The following is a 13642-nucleotide window of genomic DNA, read 5'->3' as shown; positions in this document are numbered from 1 at the left end:
AGCCTTGTGAGAGCCTGAGCAGAGGACTCAACTAACCCACCTCAGACTTCCCACTCATAAATACTTGGAGATCATAAAGCTGTGTCCCCTGAAGTGCTAAATTGTGATAATATGTTCTACAGTGCTAGAAAACTAATACACTGCAATTTTGGCAACATTAACTTATTTCACCATGGCTTACATATTTTGAGACTGGGATCAGGACTCCTTCAGCCCAAACACCAGGTTTCTGAACTGTAGATCTGTCTTTGCTTTGTAGCCTACCACCAGCTTTTAGTTTTCTGTAGAGTTCACTTGGTTCCAACCTCTGTCCCTGGCTTTCTGTACCTCTAGAAATTCTTTCTATCTTCTTTTCTGTGCCTTGTCTAAGACTGAAAACCTTGGCAGAGCTCTCACAGTGATTTTGTCACTGCCTTGTAATTGGTATAGTTCGTACCCCTAAGGGGCATTTCTTCTAATGCTTCAATCCTGCCATAGCCTTGGTTGGGCTGTAGTGGCTATACATCAGGGATGGCCCTGTTGGCTGTACACGTGGTATCAGTCAGCATTCCTGCTCTGCTTTTAGTCTTTTAACAGTCACAGTGATGATGCATCTCTGAAAGGACCCCTTCAGCTTAGATCTGTCATAGTTTTTCTTCCATGTCCGATGATTTTGACTGAGAACACATTCTAAGAGAGGTTCTTGAATCCCATAAGTGAGATTTCTCACAACTGTTCTGTCCCACCTTGAGCAGTGGTAAACACTAGATCACTACTGGACACTATATTAGTGTTTCTCAAAATTTTTAGACTTTTTTCCTAATAACCCCCATAAAATTTTAATGCCACAAGTAAATTATACATGTTTGCAGACTGTGTGTGTGTTTCTTTGTTTTACACATAAGAGGAGTAAGATTTTTTTTTTTTTTACCGCGTGATGACCAATTTTTACCCCCTTATGTGTGATGGCATTGTCTTTTGATAATACATGTATGAGGTCAAAACCCTATGGAACAAAACTAGTGGGTAGGTGGAACAAAACTAGTCAGTAGATCACCTCGTCTTTGTCCTTCGTGACAAAGGGATTCCAACTCTAAGTTTATGAGGATGACTGAATATACAATCCACAATAGACAGATAGAACTGAGAGTAGTTTATTAGATATAATCACTCAGAGAGGATAATCTCACCTGTCATTCAATATCACTCTGGAGTTGCACTCTGGAAGAGAGTGAACAACCAGGGACAGTGAGAGGTTGGCTTTGTGGTCTCAGGAGGGTGAGGTGACCCTAGTTTCTTATAGGGAGATATGATTGACTTAAGTTGAACTGAAGACCATTGCTCATTACTCTGGGATAAGCAGATAAGGAGGTCTATTTGGTCTATTGGTAAGGAGGATTGTTTTCTAGGACACTATTTCTGTGGGAGTAGAGTAGAGAGGAGAATTAATAGATCACTCAAGTCCCTTCTATCAGATATCAAGGCAGTATAAAATATGAACTATAGTTTTAGGTCTCACATCACAGTGAAGGTGGGTTGACTTGTGGCTGGAGTTCTTTGAAATTCTAATCCTTTAAGCTAGCTTATCAAAGCAATGAAACTTTGACTGTTTTCCATTTACCCCTTCCATAGAAAATTCACACCTCCACACTATGGAAGACTAGAAATGATATTAATGAAAGATCTTCTCATTTCTTGAGGCTCATCCTTTTTGAGCCTTAGTTAATTTAAGTTTCTTTTCACCTCTAGGTCCCTCATAGATTTAAAGACAGCTAGTATTTTTTTTTTTAAAGATTTTATTTATTTATTTGACAGAGAGATATCACAAGCAGATGGAGAGGCAGGCAGAGAGGGAGATAGAGGGAAGAGGGAAGCAGGCTCCCTGCTGAGCAGAGAGCCCGATGCGGGACTCGATCCCAGGACCCCGAGATCATGACCTGAGCCGAAGGCAGCGGCTTAACCCACTGAGCCACCCAGGTGCCCAAAGACAGCTAGTATTTATAGTTTATTCAATTTATCATTATTCTTAGCATGAAAGCAATGATTTCTGGTGCTTTTTATATTCTAATGAATCATAACATATATATCTGAGGAAATTCATGAGGGTATCTTTCTATGTTATATTACGAATTCTATGTATTTTACTTAAAATGATGGTAGTGAACATGGAAAATCATTCTAATAGAAATGTTTCATACAATTCTAGATGTGTTTCAAGTAACTGAAGATACACCACCAATTTTTAATAAGAGCAAAATTTCCTGTGGATAATATTATTCAGAGATGTGGTAGGCAGAATGATGTTTACTCCTTCCTCTAAGATATCCATTTCCTGATCCCTAGAACCTGTTAAACTGTTATTTTCTGTGGCAAAAGGAACTTTGCACATGATTGAAGTTACAGATTTTGAGATGGAGATATTATTTGGGATTATCTAGATGGGCCCTATACGAGTCAATAAAAGTAAAAAATCATTCCCTGCTAGGATTAGCAACGGAGATATGACTATGAAATAAAGATTATAAATATGCAATATTGGTTTTGAATATGGAGGATGAAGTCATAAACCAAGGAATACAGATAACTACTAGAGAAAAAGATTACAAAAGAGTTACTCACTTAGAACCTTCAAAAAGGAATGCAACCCTGCTAATACATTCATTTTAGCCCAGTAAGACACATGTTGAAAATATGACTTCCAGAATTGTAAGAAAATAAATTTCTTTTGTTTTAAGCAAGTAAGATTGTGGTCATTTTTTTATGGTAGCAATAGAATATACATACAAGAAATGATAGAAATGTGTGTTCTTTCCCTAGCAATAAAATGCTAATTATAGACCACAAAGATTATCACATCCAACTTTTTTTTAAAGCTTTTAATTTATTCCAATTAGTTAAGATACAATGTTATTTATATTAGTTTCAAGTGTACAGCATAGTGAATCAACACTTCCATACAACACCCAGTGCTATTCACAAATTCACTGCTTAGTCCCCATCACCTATTTCACCCCTGACCCCACCCCTCTGGTACCCATCAGTTTGTTCTCTATAATTAAGAGTCTGTTGCTTGATTTGTCTGTCTCTCTCTTACTTTGTTTTCCCTTTGTTTGTTCATTTCCTTTCCTAAATTCTACATACCAGTGAAATCATATGCTATTTGTCTTTCTCTGACTGACTTATTTCGCTTGGCCTAATACTCTCTAGCTCCATCCATGTCATTGCAAATGGCTGAGATTTCATTCTTTTTTTATGACCAAATAATATCCCATTGTATATATCTCTTTATCTCTCTCTCTATCTATACGTACCACTTCTTTTTCTATTCATCAATCCATGGACATTTGGACAGCTGTCATATCTTGGCTATTATAAATAATACTGTTATAAACATAGGGGGGCATGCATCCCTTTGAGTTAGTGTTCTTGTATTCTTTGGATAAATACCCAGTAGTATGATTCCTGGATCATAGAAAAGGTTTCATTTTTCACTTTTTAAGAAACCTCTATACTGTTTTCCACAATGGCTGTGCCAGTTTGCATTCCCACCAAGTGTATGAGTGTTTCTCTTTTCCCATATCCTCACCAACACCTGTTGTTTCTTGTGTTGTTGATTTTAGCCATTCTGACAGGTATGAGGTGATATCTGATTGTACGTTTGATTTGCATTTCCCTAATGATACGTGGTGATGAGCATCTTTTCATATGTTTTTTGGCCATGTCTTCTTTGGAGAAATGTCTGTTCATGTTTTCTGCCCATTTCTAATTGGATTATTTGTTTCTTGGGTGAGGATTTTAAAAATTATTTAAATATTTTGGATACTACCCTTTAATGGATGTGTCATTTGTAAATATCTTCTCCCGTTACATAGGTTGCCTTTTGTTTGTTGATTGTTTCTCCTCTGTGCAGAAGCTTTTTATTTGCTATATAGTCCCAAGAGCTTATTTTTCTTTTTTGTTTCCCTTGCCTTCGGATACACACCTAGAAAGAAGTTGCTGTGACAGATGTCAAAGAAATTAATGCCTGTTTTCTCATCTAGGATTTTTATGGTTTCCTGTTTCTTTAAACAATTTTGTATTTATTTTGGTATATGGTATAAGAAAGTGGTCATGTTTCATTCTTTTGCATGTTGCTGTCCAGTTTTCCCAATACCATTTGTTGAAGAGATTATCTTTTTCCAATGGATATTCTTTCTTGTTTTGTTGAAGATTAGTTGACCGTATAGTTGTGGGTCCATTTCTGTGCTTCTTATTCTGTACTATTGACCTCTGTGTCTGTTTTTGTGCCAGTACTATGGTGTCTTGATTACTATAGCCATGTAATATAACTTGAAGTCTGAAATTCTGATGCCTTCAGCCTTGCTTTTCTTTGTCAGGATTGCTTTGACTATTCAGGGTTTTTCATATTCCATACAGATTTTAGGATTCTTTGTTCTAGCTCTGGGAAAAATGCTGTTGGTATTTTGATAGAGATTGTATTAATGTGTAAATTTTGCTTTGTGTAGTATAGACATTTTAATAATATTTGTTCTTCTAATCCATGAACATGGACAATCTTTCGTTTCTTTGTGTTGTTTTCAATTTCTTTCATCAGTGTTTTATAATTTTCAGAGTATAGGTTTTTCACCTCATTGGTTGGATTTATTCCTAGATATCTGATTATTTGGGATGCAATTGTAAATGAGATTTTTAAAAATTTCTTTTTCTGCTTTTCCATTATTGGTGTACAGAAATGCAACAGATTTCTGCACATTGATTTTGTATCCTATAACTTTACTGAATTTATTTATTTTTCTTGGAGGAGTCTTTAGTGTTTCCTATATAAAGTATCTTATGATCTACAAATAGTGAAAATTTTATTTCTTCCTTACCAATCTGGATGTCTTTTTTGTTGTTGTTGTCTGATTGCTGTGGCTAAGATTTCCAGACTATGTTAAAGAAAAGTCATGAGAGTGGACATCTTTATCTTATTCCTGATTTTAGGGGAAACATTATGTTTTTTCTCCACTAAAGATGATGTTAGGTATGGATTTTTCATTTATGGCCTTTACTGTGTTGAAGTATGTTCCCACTAAATCTGCTTTGTTTAGGGTTTTTACCATGAATCCATGTTGTACTTTGTCAAATGCTTTTTCTACATGTATTCAAATGAATATATGGGTCTTATCTTTTTTTCTTAGTGATGTGATGAAATCTAGCTTTTATTTAATGGGGTAAATATTCCTTTCCCTTCACAAACGCTTTGTGTCCTTAGTGGAAGAAAGGCTTTATGTTTTGTGAAGCTTTCACAAAGACTTTCCAGGTTTACGTTGAATTTGGATAGTTCATCTCCCTTCTGCATTTGTGTAAGTATATTTTAAATGTATAACATATAATTATTTTCACCAGCAGACCTGTAGCATTTGTTCCATCTCTATGTGATATTCAAAAGTACCATATGCTATATTTTTGGAAATTGTAATATCATGTTCTTTTTATATAGAAAGAGGTTTAGCATTTGTAGAATACAAACATGTATGACAATAACCTGCCCCAGGGCGCACATAACCTGTCACAATTAGGCATATCTATAGATTCCTGGACACAGTTCCACCCCCTGTCATCCCTGGAGTAGGGTGAGGCCAGTTCTCCACATGACTGATCTGGCTTCAGAACTTTGTCCCGAATTTCAATTCAGGTTGCCCTGGATATTTTCTAGGGCCCAAGTTGGGAATAAAGCATATTCCATTAACTTGCATGTCCTTGATATCCACATGATTGGCACCTTTCCCAAAGCAGGGGTCCATATCATTGCATATACCAAAGTGTCTATTTTCTAAGACAGAATTTTTGTTTTCTTGAGGCAACACACTGTGCAAGTTCATTTTGACAGGGACTAGTTACAAGACAAAAATCTCCTCAAGCACTATAATCTTATCTTTCAATGTTTAGCTTAACAAAATGACAGAGCTTACATTTTCATTCCTATTTTGTAACAACAAAAGAAACTTATGAAACTACAGGGGTTAACAAGGGTCCTTAGGCCTTATATACTCATGGCCCTAGGTTATCTGAATTGGAAGGTAAATGTAGAATTTGACAGGAATCTGTGAGAATAAAAAGAGAGAGAGAAAGAGAAAGAACAGAAGTCTCTAAAAATAATAAACAGAATTTTATAAATGGCATAGGCAATTTGGATTGGGGAATTTAAAAAAGTATATTTAACACTGCTGAATCTTTAAATCACATAAGTCAGAAGGAACTGTGATATTCACCATAGGCTTGAGTATTTATTTTTTGTCTTATAAGTGGATTCCTGAGTAGAGATGATAACAGAAGAAACATAATTTATCCTAGGGAAAATTGTCACAGTGAAATCTGGGTACTTAAAAAAGAGAAAGGAGAAATTATACTTGGTAAACTTTAAACAAAAAAACAAACCAGAAACCTGAAATACTTACCTATGAGATATCTATTTACCTATTTGTGTTTTAACTTATCTACTCTATGGTCACATTGAAGTATCATTTCTCAGGGACACGATGTTGAAAAGCAGAGAATTTTGTCTGGAAAAATAATTCACAAGGTTTCTTCCTAATTACCATTAATTTTATTAAAATTTGGTGTGTAATAAAATGCCAAAGGTTAATATATGCTAATCTTACATTAAAATGGCACCAGACCAAAGTGTTTTTTTTTTAATTTTTTTTTTTGATGCACATTTATCTTAGTAAAACAATTATGATGCCAACTGGATGGGTTTGAGCACCAGGAGGGTGTCCTGTGGGGTTCTTGGCTTAGCACAGGATAAAAATCAAACATGAGCTGAAAGGAAGTGAGAACAGGGTTGATTGAAGAGTTAAAGAAAGTGTAGATACTGATAGAGCATCCAGGAGACTCAGAAAGGTTGAGAGTGTATCTTGTCTCTGCTTAAGATCTGGGGGTTGGGGATTGGTGCATATGTGTTCTCAGGCATCCAGAAACAAAGATGAGTGTTTAGGTGTCCTCCATAAGTCGCTTATGGCCTGGAACCAGGGGTCTTGGAAAATGTTCATGACAACCCCACCCAGTCACTCCTTAGATATTATTCATTGTGCTGAAAGATCCCAAAGAAATCATTAACTCTTGACTCTTACAAGGAGGACATACATTACTTGTAAGGTGTGTATAAGACAGGGGGTGCAGATCCTAGCAAGAACAGAAGCAAGAAAAGGAACAAAAAGCAGTTCTTTCATGGGGTCCCTTCACTTTAATTGTTTCACTTTTAATCCCCAACACGACCAATAGCTGTGAGCTAGTACTGCTGAACTTCACCATAAAACAATTGTAGCTAAAGTTGAAATTGTGTTGTAAAATCAGTATTTCTTGGTTTATGTTTGGAACATTGTTTTCTTTTCCCTCATTTCCTTTTTTCATGTTGACTGAACATGGATATCTCTTTCAGTAAGCCCTTTCTTAAAGGCCAGCTATCCGTAGCTTATGTTCTTGAGCATGTACCAGTCTCCAAGCTACCCTTCCTAAGGGTACTGAAGGAGTCATTTCACCCACAGAACACACACTGGCATATCAGTAGTGTTCTTAAGAAAATATGTTCCTCTCTAAACCTACTATCAAGTCCTTGAATGCTTCAAAGGAATAAGGTAAGGTAATCAAGATGTTTGCCACTTCTAACCAAATCCTGTGGTTTCTTCATTCATCTTCAGGGATTCTTGTCTCCAGACCATATTTTCTATTTTGTTCTTACTAGTTTCTTACTTCTTAGAGACTAGGATCTGTATGAGTTGTACCCTATGGATTTACAACTGCCCCAAAAGTTTACTCAGCAAAGTGCAATAATTGAAACTTACTATGGGGGCGCCTGGGTGGCTCAGTGGGTTAAGCCGCTGCCTTCGGCTCAGGTCATGATCTCAGGGTCCTGGGATCGAGTTCCGCATCGGGTTCTCTGCTCCGCGGGGAGCCTGCTTCCTCCTCTCTCTCTCTCTCTGCCTGCCTCTCTGCCTACTTGTGATCTCTCTGTGTCAAATGAATAAATAAAATCTTTAAAAAAAAAAAAAAAAAAGAAACTTACTATGGTCAGGCACTCTCCCAGGCATTTGGAATCATTGTGGATGGCCGTTGGGGGGGGGGGGGCGGTTAATGTGTGTGGAAATGAGCAAAAACCCCAGACAAAGATCCTCTGAGGGGAGAAGAGGACAGACAGCAGACAATAAAGATAACACATAATTTAATTACTTAATTACATGTAAAAGAATCAACTGCTTAAAGAATGGGAAATTAAAAAAAAAATCCGTTTGGGTATGGTTTGAAAATTCATATTAAGCAGGCACATTTTTAAGTTGATATTTAAGCATTTTTAGAGACTGCCTCTTCACTGCCATTGCCCTTTATTGGGAGATGTGTATGTGCAAGGTAATATTGATCCTCATACTGGGTTTCATATATCTTTTTTTTTTAATTATTTTATTTATTTTAGAGAGTGAAAGAGTGCACACAAGGGGGAGGCAGAGACTGAGGGAGGGAGAGACTAAATCTCAAGCAAGACTCCCTGAAGACCACAGAGCCATGCCTGAGGCTTAAACTCACAATCCTAAGGTCATGACCTGAGCTGAAATCAAGAGTTGGATGCTTAACCATTTGAGATACCCAGGTACCCAGTGTTTATTAAGATTTAAAACACACACACACACACACATACACACACACACTTTTTTTTTTAAACCCTTCTAGATAACTATCGCAACCACCTATGATGTGCACCAGTCAACAATTTCCTAGTGTATGCATTCCCAGTGAAATTCTGCATACATTTAATCCTGGATTTTCCCTATGTATTAACATTGCTGGAGACTCTCCAACATATCTTGTCTGCTTAATTTTAGTCTTGAGGGATGTAGATGAATACAGCATGTTTACTGTTGAAAGGTGACAGGTCTTACTAAAAAAGAGGAAACAAGTCAAGAAAAGCTGGCACTATAGACGTTCAAAAGGACTGGAGTGTAAAAAGTGAAACTGCGTAGAGAGAGAAGGTAGAAAGAGCTAGATCCTTTGAATTTGCCAGTTCAGGAAATCATACTATGCAGAGAAAACTTTCCTAAGCATGGTGGGAAGTAAAGGAACTACTCAGGAGACTATTCTAATAGTCCAGGTAAAATATCATAGTTAAAAAGTTTAATAACTGGGGCACCTCAGTGGCTCAGTGGGTTAAGCCGCTGCCTTCAGCTCAGGTCATGATCTCAGGGTCCTGGGATTGAGCCCCGCATCTTCCTCAACATCCTTGCTGAGTAGAGAGCCTGCTTCCCCCTCTCTCTCTGCCTGACTCTCTCCCTACTTATGATCTCTCTGTCTGTGTCAAATAAATAAATAAATAAATAAATGAATAAATAAAATCTTAAAAAAAAAAAAGTTTAATAACTGCTTGTTCTCTATAGTTAAGAGTTTGTTTCTTGGTTTGCCTCTCTTTTCTCCCCTCATGTTAATTTTTTATTTTTTAAATTCTTTCCACATAGGAGTGAAATCACACGGTATTTATCATTCTTTGACTGATATATGCTGGACAAGGGGATACGTTAAATGGATGATGGGGATTGAGGAGGTGCTTGTGATGAGCACTGAGTGTTGTATGTAAGTGATGAATCACCAGGTTTACATCTGAAACTAATATTGCACTGTATGTTAAGTAGGCGGAATTTAAATAAAAACTTGGAAAAGAAAGAAACATATAAAAAAAGTTTAATAGTTGTTGAAAATGAAAGAAAAGCAGTGAGACAAATGCTAGATGAGTGAAGTTATAACATATAAAAGAAATTAAGAATCAAAAGTTGCAAATTTAACTTAAGATTGAATGGAAATGCACTGGATTCTCTGGACAGTACAAAACAAAGATAATAATGTTATAGTTACTGGGAATAAGTAGATTGTATATATAAGTTTTATGAGAATATGACGCATGAAATATTAAGTGACAATTGTGAAATAAATGTGTTCAGTTAAGGAGCTAAATATAAGATAAAACCAAATACTTTAAAGTCAATAATAGTTACAGAGAAATTCTAATATTTTTAGAACACTATTCCACTCATACTTAGAATAAAACAAATATTTAAAATGTATAAACGTAATTTCACATAATATATAAATACTAATTCGATAAAATCACAAACAGAAATATTAAATATTATAAATACTATTTTATAAAAACACATTTAATGCAATTGCTATAAAATTAAAATCTAATCTATATTTAATTTAACATAACTAATCCAAAGAGTAAATAAATATTAATGAGTAAGAATAGCCAAGTTATTTAAACAGACAGGCAAAATTTTGTACACACATATATTAAAATACATCATGAAATGAAAGTAATTAACATCTATAGCCCTGATATAAGTTTAGGGATATAATTATAGACACATTATTTTAATATATTTTATAATACATTAAGTGAGAAAGTTAATAGCATAAATTTATGAAGTAATAAAGTATATTAATTCCTGATATTGGGCTAAATGATGAGGTATTTACAAAAAATTTAATGAAGTTATACTTTTTTCCCCATACAACGTAGACCACATTATATTCCAGGTGAATCAAGGAGAAAGTGTCAAAAATAATAATCTATGCATTATAAGTGATAATAGGTTAATAAACAACAAATCTTTGTGTGTGAAAAATTTTTCAACTTTTAGAAACATCCTTTTAACTAAAGAATAATTTTAAAAATAAGCAAAATATCTGTGAAAATTTTTGTAACTAATGTGAAAGAAAAATTAATAATAATTAACAAAAATTATCTCATATACATCAAGGACTAGGTACTAATAACCAAAAGGATAAATGTAAAGAGCCATAGTTCACATTAGAGAAAGATATAAAATTAGTTAAAATACATTCAGATTTGGGGGAGATAAAGAAATTCAATTCACTACAAAAAAAGGGTAAAACAGTAAGATTGTTACTTATACACTAAAAATTAGAGTGTAGGGGGCGCCTGGGTGACTCAGCAGGTTAAAGCCTCTGCCTTGGGCTCAGGTCATGATTGCAGGTCCTGGGATCATCAGGCTCTCTGCTCAGCAGGGACTCTGCTTCCCCCTCTCTCTCTGCCTGCCTCTCTGCCTAATTATGATCTCTGTCTGTCAAATAAATAAATAAAATATTAAAAAATAGTAAAACAAAATAAAATTGAGAGTGTATATTGTTAGAATGTTTTGGGGAAAAAAAGCCTTTCAAACATGCATATCAAAATTTATTTTAAGTTTTCAATAATTACACTTTATTTATAAGGCATCTTAAAATATATATCTAAAAGTAAGAAACAGATTTATCTACTAAGAATTTCAACTCAAATATGGCTAATTTCATATGGAGGTAGTTTGGGAAAAATGATTTGTGATTATATTATAGCACATTTTTGGATCTATAAAATAATGACTATGGATTGTATAAATATTAACTAATGATTGAACTGAGAATCATAAGTGTATATATACCATAAGAACAACTGCATTCAATTTAGAAGGGTAAAAAAAAAATATGTCATGCATTTGGAGGATGTAGTAAACACCAGTTCTTATTATTTAATTAACACAAAGTTATGTCTTCAACATAGGCATTTCCTCTAAAAATTAGATACCAAAAATTGGCTAAAATAAATATTTGACATTACTGTTTGGGATTCCATTAGCATTCTTGAATTCAAATTTCTCTTGTCAAATATTGTTATATTGTATCTTTAAAATTTACTTTTGTGTGAAGAAATTTAAAAGATACATGGTGAAATCACAATAGCATATGCCATAATATTACCGACAGATTCTTCAAACTTGTTAAATAAATGAATTTAACGAGTAACCCTGAGAAGTGATTTTCTGAGTTATAGAAGGCACTATACTTCTCTAATAGCCCAGAGAAATTTTGAATGCCCTTTAAAAATGATCACAATTATTATTTTTAGTACACAGTATTTTAGAAAATTTTCCTTATGTTATTAAATGTTTATATGTAAGTAATATTTCATGACATTTAGTCATATACTTGAAACAATTAAGATTGTAATATAAATGTGCTTAAGGAGATCCAGGGAATTGTTTTATTTATTTATTTTATTTTAATGTATTTTTAAAAATTTAATTTAATTTAATTTTTTTTCAGTGTTCCAACCAGGGAGTTGTTTCAGACAGCAATAATACGACTTAAGTTTCCCCTCCCTAAGACTATTGTTTTGTCTTATCCTGTTTGTATATTTCTATTTTCTCTTTTCTTTATTTTTTCTTATCATTCTACCCCATTACTCACAGAACACTGATTTAGGGCTCCTGGGTGGCTCTGTCGGTTGGGCAACTGCATCCAGCTCAGGTCATGATCCTAGAGCCCCAGGGATCCAGGGATGGAGTCCTGCATCAGACTCTCTGCTCCATGGGGAGTCTGCTTCTCCCTCAGATCCTCCCCACCTTGTGCTCTCTCTCTCTCAAATAAATAAATAACATCTTCAAAAAGAAAGAAAGAAGGAAGGAAGGAAGGAAGGAAGGAAGGAAGGAAGGAAGGAAGGAAGGAAGGAAGAAAAAGAAAGAAAGAAAGAAAGAAAGAAAGAAAGAAAGAAAGAAAGAAAGAAAGAAAGAAAAAGAGAGAGAAAGACTGATTTAGGAGTGCTTCCCTGGATCAGTCAATGAAGTGTGTAACTCTGGATCTCAGGATTGTGAGTTCAAACCCCATGCTAGGTGTAGACATTACTTAAAAATAATACCTTCAGAGGGTGGTGGGGTTATGGACATTGGGGAGGGTATGTGCTATGGTGAGTGCTGTGAAGTGTGTAAACCAGGTGATTCACAGATCTGTACCCCTGGGGATAAAAATACATTATATGCTTATTAAAAAAATTATTAAAAAATAATAAAAAAAACTTTAGAAAAAAAAAGAAACATTAACTAATAATAGGTGATTAAAAGAGATGACCTCATATTTCTCTATAAGGGATTACAGTGGGAATTCTCTATAAGGGATTACAAGGATATCTGGCTAGGAGGCTTGTTGGAAAGGACACTCATACAGCTTGCAAAGGCCTATCCACATACCTCTGTGTGAGTATGTGTGAAATACATCTCAAAAACACCGAATCTTCTTTTAAGTAACATATTATAGGTATAGAGATAATACTTTTTAACATTTGTGTGCATACCAGTCATTTTCCTCAGCATAATCACTTACATAGTAAATATTATTTAGTACTAGATGTCAGGCTCTGTTCTAGGCACCAGACAGGGAAAAAAAAGGCAAACAAATTCTTGCTTCTGGGAACTTCACTTTATCGATTATAAATGACTTTGTCTCTGAGAATTATAACATAAATCACTGTTATTGTGTGTATTTTTCAGGGTGTAAAATTTGAAGCAGACAGTGATAATAGCTTTCTTTAGTTTTCGTGATTAAGTTGGCAAGACTTCCATGAATTTGTCTCACTCTGGTCATCTTCTAAACATTGAAGTACTAAGATGACCACAGGAGCACTACTAAGATATCACAATAGTAAAACAATGTGGTCAATATGAAACTGAGCTAAGAGACTACATGAGAACAACAAGGAATTCTTGCAAGATATGTTAAAAAAATTGAATCAGCAAAGAAGGTAGAGAGTTGATGGCAATTGCTTTGGAAATAATGAGTGTAAAGAATTGGAAATGTCAACAAT

Source organism: Mustela erminea, chromosome 15, assembly GCF_009829155.1.
Source record: "Mustela erminea isolate mMusErm1 chromosome 15, mMusErm1.Pri, whole genome shotgun sequence".
Taxonomy (NCBI): Eukaryota; Metazoa; Chordata; class Mammalia; order Carnivora; family Mustelidae; genus Mustela; species Mustela erminea.
The sequence above is the reverse complement of the archived record's forward strand: the minus strand, read 5'-3'. Positions refer to the sequence as shown.